Below are 12,500 nucleotides of genomic sequence, written 5' to 3'. Positions count from 1 at the left end.
ACAGATCGACTACAGATATGTACTTTATGACCCCACTTCAAAAAACATGAACTATCCCTTTAAACATTATATCGGCACAATTTGAAAAGCCATCATGATTCCATGAAAGTTAAATACAATTTACAATTATCACAGATTGAATTTTTAGACACTGAAGTTTTTGTCATAAAAGAAGACCCAGAAAAGTGTACTTTAGGGACCAGAGATTTTTTTTTTTTTAAACCCACGGTTTGCTAACTAAAAATTGTTATCATCCTAAACATACTTTCAAGGGGATTGTGAAATCCCAACTTTGTACTAAGCAAGATGATGTTGAAAGGGCAACGACAACACTCTTCAGTGCTCTCAAGAAGAGAGGTTATGATCGCACTTTTCTGAGGTCCATAAAAATGGAGGTGGAGAGGGGTTTTGAAGACAGAGAGTGGATCACCAGAGTGGAACACAGCAAAAACTTAGTTCCTCTGGTGACCAACTTCTCCTCGGCAGCCCTCATTTTAAATTCATATGTTAAAACAACTTTTGAAAGGCTACAAAGTGTCACAGATCTCCTCTTGGATTTTATAGTCTGTTACATGTGGCCAAGTCAGTGCCCCGTGTGTGTGTCCTCTGTCTCCGCCCTACTCTGCCTTCCTGAGCTCAGGTGCGGGCAATCACCTGAGCAGGTAAAAGGAGGCAGCAGCAGGGCGGCTCTCTCTCTTATTACAGGTGTGTTGCAGGAGGAGGGAGGCTGCGCTGGCCTCAGTCTTTTGCAGTTTTCTCCTTTGTTGTTGATTTGAGTTTGGGTTTAGTTTCCCGGCCGGTTAGAGCGCCAGGGCTTTGTTGTTTTAATTTGGGTTTGAGTTCCTGGTAGTCCTGTTTTCGTATCTCTTTGTTTTTCTCTTAATAGGTTAGTAGTTTTTGGTTAGGCAGTTTTAGTAGGGAGGATTCCCCGGATGCGACGGTCATGGCTGGTCTGGGGTCTCTTCCCTCTTTTTTTTTCAGTTTGGCCAGGAACTCCTGCCCTTTTCTTTTGTTAAATAAACACATCTAAATTGGCTGTGTTGAGTCGGCGTCCTTTATATGTTACTGGCCTCTTTTTGTTCGAGTCTTTGTTTCTGTTTAATTTGGGGCTGTAACAGAGTCATTTCTGATTTTCAAAGGAATACAAATTTAAAAGATTTGTTGGTTCATGCCTCCCTACCATCTAACACTCCACAACATAAAAACAGACACTTTAGGGTGATAACATTTGCCTCCAATAAATACACAGCATCGGATGTCCCTGTTTGGCAAAGATTCCAGCTGGACTCCAAAAATGTGGTTTATTGTGTTGAATGTAAAAGGTGTAGAAAGCTGTATGTTGGACAAACATCAAACAAAATATATTGTTGTACTGACTGCAACAACATCTTTATCACATAAATAAACTGACTAAGGTGTCTGTGTTATATGATCACTTCCGGACACCTTATATCGGTGGTGTCAAACTGATCCAGTAAAGGGCCATGTGGCTGCAGGTTTTCATTCTAACCAAGCAAGAACACACCTGATTTGGATCATATTAATATGACAGCTCAGGGGACCGTTTGTGGGCCTGGCTGCCTCGGGGGCCCCCTGCACAAAAACCCCCCAGTCCTCCTACCTCCAAACCCCGAAACCTGAAACCCTTTCTAGCAGAGATTCCACACGACATGTTCCATACCACAGATGATAACATCCACTGGACCCCCACAACAGCCACTGTCATCTTCGAATATTCGTGCAAACAGCTAAATTTATGAGTAAGACAGAAACCAACCTGGCAAGCACCACGCGCACACACACACAGACAGACAGACATCTGCAACTTCTTTGCCTCTGCAATCCCCTTTCACCCTCAAAACTCACAAGCAGCCACTTTGACCTTTGACCCTTCCAGAAGATTCCCAACAGGAATCCCGCACCTATCTGGACCTGGGGTGGGACTCAAAATCCATAACATAATATATCTTTCCAAACTCCTTTCCCCTTCCACAGCCCAGATCAAACTCCTGGAGAGGGGACTATCATTTATTCCACGCCCCACAAAGTATGACAGGGAGGAATTTCAAAGAGACCTATACAAATACCACGCATCAAAATCATAGACCACTTCCACTCACAACCAAGCACACACCGGACAACCTTCACACATAAGGCCCAAGAGGTGCTTGAGCCCCTGCCCTTTTTGCGTGTTTTTTCGGGTTTCATAGGGATGTAAAAAAATCGGCGGTATAAAAACGCCACGGTTATCTACCGTATGCAATTCGTACGTAATATGGTGTTGTGAGTGTGTTGAGCCCGTAAAGCCGCTTCTCTGTCTCTGTTCCAGAAGAGCGCCCATGTGTGCTTGTTAAAGGTCCCATATCATAAAAAACACGTTTTCTCTGGTCTCTACATATATAAGCTGGTCCTCTCTGAGCCTGCCAACTCCCAGAATGAGGAAAACAAGCGAGTCCTGCATGGTCTCTGCAGCCCACCCACTGGTAAAACGGCGCTCCTACAGGCTGTTCAGATTCTGCTCCTTTCGTTATGTAACGAAAGGAGTCATTATCATAGACCGACCTCCTCTGCGCGGTGATAGGAGATATCAGATAGGGGGGCGTTCATCCCCGAGGTGAAGTTCGGTGTGTCCAGCGGAGAGACAGCAGTGTTTCGCAATGTTGTCGCTCAGAGCTAGACACGCAATTGCTCTGTTGTTGGTTGTATAAATCAACATAAGTGCCTATATTCTGTCCCAGCTACAGAACAACAGAAGAGACCGTGGTTGTGTTTAACTTTTAACGACAACATGCCGGCTGCGGTTCGTGTTAGCTTGTACGTGTGCGCTAACCACTTACATCGGACTGCTTCAGTAACGAGGGTCAGTACAAAGCTGGCTTTGCCTCGACACTGACCCTCGTTAAAGGATCAGTCTTGACCATACCGGACCCAGCAATTGCACCCGAGCCACCGATAAGTGTCGCCGCGGTTTGATAGTAACGTTAGTTGCCGACGAGTATAATGAAGTCAGCTGGAAATTGGCTAACTAGTTAGCTCCACTTCGGTCCGCTATGCAATGGCGTTTGAAGCGAGTTTGATGTTAATAATATTATGATGGAGCTTGGTTGTCACAGTAGAAAGTCTGGAAACGTGCAGACTGGAGACAGAGACGATGCGAACAGTGTATAATAGTTTGGAGACTGTGTTGGAGAAAAACACAGCTTTCGCTAGCTGTTAGCCGTTAGCTACATGGTAATGTTAGTAACTGTAACAACACATGCAAACAAACTAATAGTGATGTGTCTTCTGTGTCGAGGCTTCGAAGCGTGTGCCGAGTAATCCTGGAAGATGTACGTGAAGCGCGTATCGAGGCTTGTGTCGATGACGTATGTGGTGACGTTCGAAGCCTCGCGAACCGGCCGTACCACGTGACTGATTCAGGAACTGTTTCATGGTTTTGGCGTGCGATTCGAAATAAAAGGGGCAACGAAACGCAATGGAGGTCCCCCGTTACCTCACATTTTGTGTAGTTTCTGTGTTTTTCTTTGCGTGCTATTCGACTGTCATTTGACTTTACGATGAAACCTGCGAGAAAGAGAAGATTTTCCCCTGTGTGGGAACACTTTGAGCTGATCTCCCATAATAAGGTATGCACATAGTAATTACTAGCGTAATATAAATATGGCAACACAGCATATCCCTTGTTCTGATTTCTTTCTTCTAATGTCTGCTTTTTTAAAAGGTGAAGTGTCTGTTGTGTGCCAAAGAACTTGGTTACAACAACAACACCTCATCCATGCTGAGGCATTACAGGGCCTTGCATGAGAATAAGGAGACCAACCAAGCTGGACCAAGCTCAGGTAAGCCATTTTATGATGCAATGATAAGACAGCATACAAACATACAATTACAACATTAGTGTATATTTTAAATGTGACTAATTAATGACATCTGTAACTGACTACTGCATTTTTTGTCATCAGGAGGAAAGAGTGATGTTGATGAGGCCTTGGTCAGCATGGTTATTGAGGATTCCAAGCCCTTCACGATTGTGGAGGACAAAGGGTTTAGAAAGCTTGTGAAAGCTTTGAATCCTACCTATGTTCTCCCCACAAGGCAGGTGTGTATGTGAGCACATGAAGCATTTTTCCCCATTTCCTAATATTTGCCATTCCAAGAATGTTCTCCTCTTTTCTTTAGGCTTTGAAAGCTATGGTGGAGGACAGGTATAAGGAATCCAAGGACAAAGCCAAAGTCCTTGTGTCCCAGGCATCTGCAGTCAGCCTGACGTCAGATATGTGGACCTCAATAAACACCGATGCCTATCTGGCAGTGACATGCCATTTTGTAGATGCAAGCACCTTATTACAATCCGTTGTTTTAGGGGTGCTGCATTTCCCTGAGGCCCACACTGCCGAGAATTTGGCTAGGGTGAAAGCTTCACTTTTGGCAGAGTGGGGAATCACCCACAAAGTCACCTGCCTCGTGACTGATGGTGCAGCAAATATGGGTGCTTGTGCCAAGGAGCTCCGTTTGCGTCACACAATTTGTGTGGCGCATATGTTAAACCTATTGATTAAAAAGGCTCTTGGACAAAACACTGTGCTGTCTGACATCAGGGCAAGAGTGAGAAAGATGGTGGGCTATTTCAAGAGCAGCACCACTGCAAAGGTGAGTTCCTTTATTTCATTGCAATATTCTAATTTACTCTGTTTTGTTTAAGTTGCTGCTGCAGTGGTGACACATTAATCACTTTTTGTTGGCTAATTTTATAGGAGAGGCTCACACAGGTTCAGGAGCAGATGGGTCAGCCATCCCTCAAGCTAATTCAAGAGGTGGACACACGCTGGAATAGCACATATCATATGCTCCAGCGTGTTTACGCACTAAAGGAACCTGTGGGAGCAGCTCTGGCAGGGCTACGCACGGACATTGTCCCACTGACAGTGGAACAGTACGACATCATCGCAGAAGCTCTTAAAGTGCTGTCTCCCTTCAACGATGCCACAGTGGAGCTGTCAGAGGAGAAGCGGGTGTCGGGATCAAAAGTAATTCCCCTGTTAACCATGCTACATCACGCACTGGAGGAGGAGGACGTGGGAATTGCCCAAACTCCTGAGGGCACTGCAATGGCAGAGAGTCTGAGGAGGCAATTAAAAGAAAAGCTATTCACACTGCAGTCAATGAGCATGTCACTGACGACACTGCTCGATCCTAGATTTAAGAAGATCGGCTTCTTTAGCCCAAACAAAGCTGCAGAAGCAGAAAAAATGCTCACTCTCGAATGTGCAGCTGTGATCCGAAAGAGCGCGTCCTCCTCATCATCATCATCATCATCATCATCATCATCATCATCATCATCATCACACATCTGAAGCTTCTCAGCCTGTGACTCAAGGTAATTGATAAATTCTAATTGTGTTATTGATGGCCTATTTTAGTCACTTACAGCCTGTTTCTCTATCCTAGGTAGCAAGCTGTGGCATCGGTTGGATGCCACGGTTATGCAGACGAGGACCACAAACGTCACAACTGATGCTACTGTAGAGGTCCAAAAATACCTCGGCAAACCCAACATCGGAAGACTGCAGAACCCACTTGAATACTGGGAGCGGCAGAAACAAGTTTATCCGAACTTGTATAAACTCGCTGTTACATTTCTGTGTACTCCAGCTTCGTCTGTACCCTGTGAAAGGGTATTTTCCAAAGCAGGCGAAATCCTGTCCAAAAAAAGAAACCGCCTGAAGCCCAGCACAGTGGAAAAGTTGCTGTTTTTAAATAAAAATTAATAAAATATCCCCTTGTATGAATTACATTTTGTCCTTAGTAACACAAGCACTCACATCACAACCCTCTCATTCTATCAGAAAAACAGACACTATGAATATATTATTTGTTTATTGGCATAATCATTTAAGCAAATTCAAGTCAAAGCTTCATGCATCAAAGCCATAGTGACATTTTAGTAACTCTGCCTGTCTTTGCATTTATTGTCCACTTGATGGCACAGTAGAGCAAATGAAGCACCATGAAGCTTCGGCCCATGTATGAACCAATTGGATGGAAAGCTTCAATGCTTCATGAAGCTTCATCTCGCCATCACTACAAACTAACATTATTTAGACACACTAACCATTCTGAAACGGCCTGCTGCAGCCGCAGAGTCTGTACTACTTCAGGAACCTCTCCTTCTGGGTCAAACTGGTTCGGTTGAACGAAAAAATCTCCGCGAGCCATAGTGTTGCATCCACAGTAAAAATTAGCGCATGCTACCGTTAGCATAAGGGGCCTCCTCTCCCTGAGAGTGACGTAGCAGGCAAGGCTCCCCAAGTAGGCGTTGACAGACGGAGCTCATTAGCATTTAAAGGTGCAGGCACAGAAACAGAGTGCTGTGTACAGACCTCAGCAGAGCGACTTTTAGGCTACGTTCACACTGCAGTTACAAGTGACCTGAATCCGATTTTTTTCGCTCATATGTGACCCATATCTGATTTGCTTTTGACAGTGTGAACAGCACAAGTCGCATTGAATCTGACATTTTCTAATCAGATTCAGGCCACATTTAAATGTGGTACTGAATCGGATACGTATCGGATTTTTTGGAATGCGACCGCAATCTGAACAGCCAGGTTGCATTTAATGCGACTTTGACGTCATTCTGACCCGCGCTGCACTGTTTTGTAAATAAATGACAAATAAAGTTGATTGAAAAAAAAGTGTGCCACAGGCGGGAGTGAGTGGGAGCCATGAACATAATCAAAACAAACATGGAGGACAGCAGTGATCCTGCTCGGTGTAACCAGCCACATCCCGATCCCACCAATCCTGGCTCCGACGCCGCATCCAAATACTCCTCTGTACGGATGTTGCCGCTATTGCTCCGCATAGAGCCATCATTAAAATATGAATTATTTCTCCTCTTCCTGCTTCGTGATATCACCTGCTCACAAATTTGCCAGCTGCCGCCACACACTGTTTTTAGCATTAAGCCATACAGTCCCACGTTACCGGCTGCCGTTGCCATGTTTGCTTCCGTAAACACCGCTGTGGCGTGATGTCATCAATGATCAACTGCGCATGCGGGTCACTTCAGGAGCGTGAGCTGTTCACACAGCAATCCGCAGACAGGCCGCATTTAAAGAGGTAATGTGAACAGCCAAACAAAAAATCGGATTTGAGCAATAAATCGGAATTGTGCATTAAGACCTGCTGTGTACGTAGCCTTAGACAGCTGGAGTGGTTACACCCCGCCTTTCCGAAACCCTGCTGTTCCGAACATAGACTTCAATTCATCGTAATGGCGGGGTTTCCCTTTTTTTCAAAGACCCCGCTATTCCGAAAAGTCTATTGGGGAAACCCCTCCATTCCGAAACCCCCCCACTCCGAACGGACTCAATCAGAAAGGAAACGGAGGCTGCACATTTATCCTTTTTTTCTTTGTGGGTTCAAACGGATCATGTGGCTGATTAACCGCAAAACAAGCCTACTTCATATTAATGACATAACGCTCATTATGCTTCAGCTGGACAAATGGCTATTTTGAATTGAAATTACTTTATCATGCTAAATATCCGAAATTGTATGAAAATTGCTCCAATGCGTTATACCGATCTTCGTGCATATTCAGACACAGCCTGATATGGGTTCTGAGCAAAGGAATGTCTGTTTTCTCCCCCGGTCTGTTGTCAGCAGGAGCGGGGGCTGCAGGCTCGCGCCTGGGTGAAGTGGGCTCAAGCCAGAGTTCAGCCGGGCTCGAGCCGAGTGGGGAGAGAAAAAATGTGTATTACTTTTGCTCTGTGGGAGATCTCCCACAACAGAGTGGATGAGAAAGCGAGGGGGACAGATCTGCCCAGCAAACATCAGAACGCAGAGTGCAGCCATTTGAAGCCGCGACATTTGGTCAGAAACGTCATATATAATAACATTGTTTCGAGTCGTAAACCGTTCTGTATGTGGAAGAAATAAGAATCAATTAGGCTATTAGTGCTAGTCCTTCTTCATATAAAGTTGTGTTACAGTCGCACAGCTGGAGACCGCTAACAAAGTTAGAGACAAGAGACAATGTATGAAATCCCGCAAAATTATGTGCGGTCAATATGACCGCTTATGGCTGAAATAGGTAAAACAAATCACATTTTCTTTTCCTTTTGTGTAATTTATATAAAAACTATTCTCAATTAAAATACAGACACTTTTAGAAAATGGTTAGAAGTCGGTAATGTTTGCATTTTGTTTACATCGCAGATTGATAACTCAATTGTGATAATGTTCAAAGTTATCATTATTATTATTTACTGTGCGAGGTATTCTTTTCGTGGTTCTTGGTGCTTGGAGCAATATTGTTGTTGTGGCATTCATACCAATAAAGCAAATTTGAAATGAATTGCATTAATAAACCTTTAGATTCTTGCCTATAGACACACAAGTGTTGTGTTTACAAATGAGCAATACATCCAGATTTCTTGAGATTTATACTTTCAATGGGAATTTAAATTTAAATGTCAGGCGATGTTTTCTTCATGGAAATTATTTTTCGGGCAAGAGAGAGGGAGCGCGGACAGGGGATCCGTTGTGTGACAGCGGAGCGGAGGGTCAGCAGTTGGATTTTGCACGCACGGTCAGTATTATTAGTAGGTGTTTGAGGTTTATTACGTTTGCGGACATTATTACATTCAATGTAATTATGTAACAGCCTTTGCACCCTTGCCTTACAGCGCCTTTGCGTGCGCACAGTTTGCGTGTGTAGGCCCGTGGTCATGATAATCCGTCTATGGCTATAAGAGATGGATACACAATCAATTTCATGTAATGTTTATTGAATGCTTTTTTGAATTGCTTTTTTTTTTTCAAAGACAAACTGAGCAGCAGTGCTCAATCCACTCATACATTGTTAACCTTCCACAAAGACAAGTTATGTTAAAACGAACGAGCAGAGGGGTCATTCCCCGGAAGATCGCACCATGGGCCACAGTTTATTTCAGAGTTGTGCGAGTGCGGCTGGAAGTGGGGATTTCAACACCACGGATAGTGCGTGTAAAAAGATTAGACAAACGTGTTTGCTGCAAGCAAAAATATATAATAAATGAAGATAGTGACATAGGCCTATTAGCAATAAAAAGCAATGAGTTGTGTGAATGCGGCCGGTGAGCGGACGGCAGTGTTTGATGTAGGAAGTATTGTAAACTTGAAAATCAATTTCGGAACAGTGGTGTTTAAATTTCGGAACGGCTGTGTTTTGAGGGGAGGGTCGGAACAGCGGTGTTTCGGAGTGGGGGTGTTTCGGAAGGGTGGTGTTTCGCAATGGAGGGGTGTCGGAATGTCACGGCGCCCCCAGCTGGAGTTTAGGACCATGGATGTGTTTGGGGCAATACATATCGAATACAGAGTTGTTGGACCTCTGACAGCTGTGTGAAATTGATGAAAAACAGTATAATATGGGACCTTTAAGCTAACTGCTTGTTAATGAGAGTTAAGAATAATCTGACAGCTTTCTGTGTTGGCTGTTTATCTTGCCACAAATCTTAAACTTCTTTCAGATATTGAGTTTACTGCGACTTTGCTGTTGTAAACATTGCTGTTCCTACTTACAGTCACAGTAGTCATTTCTTGGTTTTGTCATATTTTTAGTTTGCACTTGCCCTCCAATAAATAGCTAAATAATAAACCAGTGTTTTATTGCTTTTTAAGAACTGCAGCTTAATTGCATGTCTTCCAAACCTCAGTATTATGATAATGTGAATAAACTCATGTTGACAATTTGTTGACACAAAAGAAATGGCAGTTGTGTTTCACTCACAGCTAAGTAGTTAGCTTTCTATAAGTACATTGTTTATTAATGTAACATTAATTAATCTACATATTGTGTTATTAAAGCCTGAAAAAAAAAAAATTGCCGCGCGCGCACATACTGCTCTTTTCTGACTTTGAGCCCCTGCCCCTCTATAATCATGTGCACGTCCCTGCTTCACACTCCCATCCAACTGGGAACCACAGCTATCCCAGTTGGAACGAACTGGGATAGCTACTGGGGAACGAACGCAGGTCCCTGACAGAACTTTCCGACAACCCAAACATCATTATAAAACCGGCTGATAAAGGCTCCAAAATCATAATCATGGGCAGACAGCAATATTTACTGGAGGCTAACGGACAAAAACAAAATATTACAAATCAACTCCACAAAGCATACAATCACAGGCACAACAACAACTCAGGTCAATCATTCAATCACTGTAACATCAAAAGCACATCACAGCCAAACAGAGAGACTTCCTATTTGGCCCAGACCAACCACCACAATTTTGTTTACTGTCAAAAATACACAAAGACCTCCACACCTGAGGCCTGTACTGTGAAGGGGGCTCAACATAGCCAGGCTTTGTGCTCATGATGCAGCTCAACAAAGCCCCAAGTCCCCAATCAGAGTTAAATGCTACTGCGACGGTGGTTATCAACTTAATTTGTCAAGTCCGGTTCTCTGCTTTGTGCTCTGCGCGCGTTCACATAAAAGGGGGCGTTTGACGTCATATTATTCTACTTCCGTGTGAAAATGGATCGATCCCGGGCCACATATTTCACACAAGACGAGCTGCTTCTCATTATGCAAGGCTATGAGGAATTCAAGGAAACCATCACCGCGAAAAGTAACACTGTTGCCGCCAATAGAGCGAGGGAGGGCTGCTGGCAGAAAATTGCTGACCGTGTAAATGCGTAAGTTAACAATGATTAATATTATGAACAATATTATATTAAGCCCTTAGTGTTTTAATTTCTGAAAGCTCAACATTGTGCAACTTTTACATATTAACCCTCATCCATTTAAAAAATAAATAAAGCAACAACTATCTTTTTCATTTTTGAATGATGTCTATATTGTTTTCACATTTTACAGTTATAGAATGCATGTGTGTGTTTTATTGAAAGCGAGGCTGAGTGTGCGTAGGCTATAAATGTTCAGTGTGGGATGAACAAGCAAATGTAGCTACTGTCCCTGTACAATGACAATAAAGACCTTTTTGACAGTGAAAATAGCTCAAGCCTGTAAAATTTGTGTTTGGGTGTACACTGCCCTACAACGGGTGAAACATTGATCAGTTCATCAGTTTATTCATGGCCACATCAAAGAAATAATTAACTTGACTCGTTATCTGTGACAAATAAATACTAGGTTGGCCTAATTAATATTTCATATTGCATTTTATTAAGATGTGGAAGCAGCAGTCGGACATGGCAGCAAGTCAGAGCCAAATACAAAAACATCATTCAAAGTGGTATGTAGCCAAGCTGCCCCATCATTTTGTCAGTGTGTGGATAATATATTGTATCCCATTTTATTGTAATATCATCACTATCTTAAGCCAACAGGAAGAAGAATGACAAGAGGAAGACTGGAGGGGGGCCAGCTCCACCGGAATTCACAGTACCTGAGGAGCTGGCCCTCTCCAACAATGAGGGTCGTCCAATAGTGGAGGGCATCGAAGGGGGGCTCAGGTCGGACCCGAGTGCTGGCGGCTCACAGGACAACCTTTTTGTCCATGGTATGTAAAGAGTAAAGTACTTAACATTTGCTTTTGGCATCAGGCAGGAAAATCCACTGTGTAATTTCAGTTGTAGGAAACACCATGGTGCTGCTGCCGCCAGGGCAATTTTCCTGCACTACCCCAGAGGTAACTATCACAGCAATGTGTCAGGTACTTTGCATTTACTGTGATCAGCTCATATCATGCAGACCTCTGAAATCATTCTTCAGGTTGAAATTGATGACCAGGAGACGGTCTCTGTGCTGTCTGAGAGGCCCGAAGTAGGAATGCATTTTTACATACTCATCTTAAGTAGCTCTGCAAATATTAACTTTTTTGACCGATTTACAGCCTCTCTAGAAAATTTCAGTTAGTTCTAATGATTTATAAGGACGTTGGGATGAACTTTACAAGGTTTTTGTAAAGCTTTATGAAAAAATAAACACGTGTCTTAAGTTTCAACAACAGCTAGCGAACATCATTATAAAGGGTTAGATGAGAATTTGGGTGCGGATGGCGCTAGCTTGCAGCCCCTCAGGACCACACACACAAAGTTTGGAGATGCTAGCCCTTTCCAAACGCCCACAAATGCCACTTCCAAGTCTCTGATTTTCGTAGTGGGCGTGGCAAACTGCCTATAAAAGCAGCCGCACAGCAGGGTTAGGGAGCTCATTCCGTTGGAGACAAGCGAACAGGTAAGTCACAGCATAGTCAGCAGCACAAGTAATAATTTAATTATCCTAGATGTAGATGTAACTATGTAACATTAATTGTGGTATTACTAATTACATTATGAATATAGCTACTGTTTATCAATTTTATTTAATTTACGTTTGTCCCTTTTTGTGTTTCTACATATATCTTCAATCTTTTATCAAGTTGTTTCAAGACAGTCAACATGGTAAGTTATACTCTACTATTCTATGTATACTGTTAACACTTAATTTTTCATCCATAACTGTTACATTAATTCCCGCCCCATCCCCTCTTTGGCCACGGGAT

This window comes from Sparus aurata, chromosome 6 (assembly GCF_900880675.1).
Source record: "Sparus aurata chromosome 6, fSpaAur1.1, whole genome shotgun sequence".
In the NCBI taxonomy this organism is placed as follows: Eukaryota; Metazoa; Chordata; class Actinopteri; order Spariformes; family Sparidae; genus Sparus; species Sparus aurata.
Note: the sequence above shows the minus strand (reverse complement) of the source record.